The sequence below is a fragment of the Gekko japonicus genome, unplaced genomic scaffold (assembly GCF_001447785.1).
Source record: "Gekko japonicus isolate JY-2015 unplaced genomic scaffold, Gekko_japonicus_V1.1 scaffold1202, whole genome shotgun sequence".
NCBI lineage: Eukaryota > Metazoa > Chordata > Lepidosauria > Squamata > Gekkonidae > Gekko > Gekko japonicus.
This window is the reverse complement of record NW_015175394.1, coordinates 30,261-33,442: the sequence shown is the minus strand read 5'-3', so window position 1 is coordinate 33,442 and position 3,182 is coordinate 30,261. Positions and strand designations below refer to the sequence as shown.

At 53.5% G+C, this 3,182-nt stretch overlaps 1 protein-coding gene across 1 annotated transcript in view; it reads right to left on the bottom strand.

Annotated features, from left to right (window-relative positions):
* The window catches only part of OSBPL2 (oxysterol binding protein like 2), a 152,062-nt gene extending 151,226 nt beyond the window's left edge, over nucleotides 1–836 (bottom strand). Inside the window, exon 1 of the mRNA XM_015425669.1 lies at nucleotides 690–836. The gene's annotated coding sequence lies outside the window, so the exon portion shown is untranslated. The remainder of the gene's footprint in view (nucleotides 1–689) is intronic.
* Nucleotides 837–3,182: the final 2,346 nt, after the last annotated feature.

Sequence of the window (3,182 nt, the reverse complement as noted above, 5' to 3'; positions counted from 1 at the left end):
CGGAACCCTAAGAAACTAACAGGGAAGGGGTGACTTACTCCTTGTAGGCCAAAGATCAGCAACCACGGAGGCTGGTGGGGGCAGCTGAAGGGGAAAACTCCTGCCTTCCCGAGCTCACTCCCCTCGCCCACAGCCCAGGCGGACCCCCTAAAGCCACCTAAACAACCATGCCCTCTTCAACAGCAGCTCTGACAGGCAGAAACCAGAGAGAGCCGCTGGATCACCTGCCCACACACCGTGACAAGTGATGTGCGAAGGTCAGTTTGGGGGGGGGGGCTTAGCCCTCCAAAAGAGATTTTGCCTGGCACGGGGGGGGGGGTGAACTGAAAAAGGGGGTGTTCCAGGCTGCCCCCTCCTTCCTGAAAAGCCCACTGCTGCCTGACCAGAAAAAAGGCTCTAATGGGGGAAACAGTCATCACTCTTCTCCACCTTCGTGGGAAGAGTACCAATACCAGGAGGGTGGAGGGAGAAGCCCTTTTCTCCTGCAGGGAGTGGGGGGGGGGATCTGCTCTTTGCCCCCCATCCTTCCCTCCTGCTTCTCGCACCCACCCCCCTCCCTAGGCCAAGGGGTGCCCTCCCCCCCCCAAAAAAACCCCCAGTGTTCCTGAGGCTTCCCTCCCATCAGTCCCTGGCTGAGGGGAGGCGGGGGTGAGGGGGGTTGCAAGGCCGTTTGTCGGTTGGCTGGTTACCTGGCACCCGGCTCGCGCGCTCGCTCTTCCTCGGGGGCTGCCTCCCGCGGCGCACGCGCACTTGCGGAAAAGCCCCCCGACAAGACCCGCTGACACCAAGGCGGAAGTGAGACCCTCTCTTCTTTTCTCCCCCTCCTCCTTCTTCTAATCCCGCCTCCTCCTCTGTTTTTGACAGACAAACCAGAACTAGCCAATCCGCGGAGAGCAGCGCGACCAGACAGACAGCGACCGGGGCTCCGTCTTTCCTTCCCCCCCACCCTCGCCCTCTCGCTCCTCCCGCTCCTCCCGCCTGCGGACCAATCGATTGCCAGCAAAAGGGCGTGGAATTATGCTAATAACCTGCCGGAGAATATAGCGGCTCTTGGGCGCCCGGAGAGAGGCCGCGCGCGTGCGTGTCGTCCTCTGCCCCGCGCGCGCCACTGGGCTGTCGCGGTGGTGAGGCGGTTTAGCCAATGCGGTTCCCCCCTTTCTTTAACGGGGCGTGGTTATGCAAACGAAGGAATCCCGTCCGGCGACCTTTTGCGTAACCGTACAGCTGCGGTTGCTCAGGTGGTTAAAGCGCTGAACTGCAGGCTGTCGAGACCCGAGTTGCCGCATGACGGAGTGAGCTCCTGTCTGTAGTTCCAGCTCCTGCCAACCTAGCAGTTCCAAAGCAAGAAATTGCAAGTAGATAAATAGGTACCACTTCAGTGGGAAGGTAACAGTGTTCCGTGCGCCTTGGTGTTTAGTCATGCCGGCCACATGACCATGGAAACGTCTTCGGACAGCGCTGGCTCTTTGGATTGGAAACGGAGATGAGCACCGCAACCCTGGAGTCGGATTCGACTGGCTTTCGAGCAAGGGAACATTTACCTTTACCTTACAGTGCGGGTCAGGCAGTGACAGGTGCTGGGTGGGACGCAGAGATATGGTTATGTGCGATTGTTCCATATGCACGAATGAACACGTTTTGTATACTTCTCCAATTGCGAAATTCCTCATGCATTTAGAAAGGGTTACACATTGGTCTGGCTTCTTGGGTTTTTGTTGTTGTTCAGTCGCACAGTCGCCATGGACCAGATCATGCCAGGTGAAAAGTACGCAAACGGAGAGTGATTTCAGCAAAGCGTACTTTATTCTATCAGGAACAAGACGACTTTGGCCAGCTCACAGGCTGGCTTATATCCCCCGAGAAACCGCAACCCAAAACACACCCCTACTTCCCTATAGGTTATTTACAGTGGCCGAGAGTCCCATAGGCTCTCGGCCGGGAACCTAGCCCCCTGATTGGAGCGGGCTAGGATCCGCATAGTCCATTGTTTCTTGGAGCGAAGCTCTGCGTTTGTCTCTTTACTTGTCTGGACTGGATACATTACACCAGGCCTTCCTGTCTTCTGCCGTCCTCTGAAGTTTGCTCAATTTCATTTTCGTTGCATCTATGACACTGTCTAACCATCTCATCCTTTGCCATCCCCGTCTTCTTTGACCTTCAGTCTTTCCCAACATCAGGGTCTTCTCCAGTGAGTGCTCCCTTCTCATTTGGTGGCCAAAGTATTTGAGCTTCAGTTTCATTATCTGGCCTTCCAGGGAACAGTCAGGGTTCATTTCTTTTAGGATTCACTGATTTGATCTTCTTGCAGTCCAAGGAAAGTTTAGTTATGCATTAAAATTCCATCCTTTTTTTTTTGCTGTTTATATTATTGGTATACACTACCTGTTCAATTCCTCATTCTTGTTTACTCGGAATGTAAATGGCGATAAAGTGGATGAGATTTATGCTGCCGTCGCTTAACTTGAAAGTAAAGCCCCACTGACCTCGGTGGGGTTCATTTGCGAGGAAATGCATAGGATTTCTTAAGAGTGTTACAGTGCATCATCATCATCATATTTCTCCCCAGTGGGGGACTCAAAGCGGCTTACGTCGTTCTCCATTTTATCCTCATTCCAGTGAGCTTTTGGGACAATCCAAGTCTGGGAAATGTTTTCCTGGCTTTGGGTTGGAAAATACCTGGAGACTTTGGGGGTGGATCCGGGAGAGGGTGGGGTTTGGGGGAGGGGAAGGACATCAGCGTGGTCCAATGCCATAGAGTCCACCCTTCAACGCAGCCTTTTCTCCAGGGAAACTGTTCTCTCAGCTGGAAATCAGTTGTAAAAGTGGGAGATCTCCAGGCCCACCTGGAGGCTGGCGACCATACCCCTCAACAACCCCATTTTCAGGGTATAGGCTTTTGAGAGTCAAAACACTCATATCTGATGAGGGGAACTTTGGATCTCGGAAGCTTATACCCAAAAATCCTGTTGAGCTTATAAGGTGCTACTGGACTCCAATCTTAGCTTCCCCCTGTATTTGGGATCTGTTCTGCAATGACCTGGGCTTGGACTTTTTCCATGTGCAGCCCACGCTTTTGGGGCAGCCCCCTGGAAAAGAGGGGGGGTCTTCTTCTGGCTTCCTAGCAAGGCTGCAAATTACAATCATTCCAGTGAGCTTTTGGGACAATCCAAGTCTGGGAAATG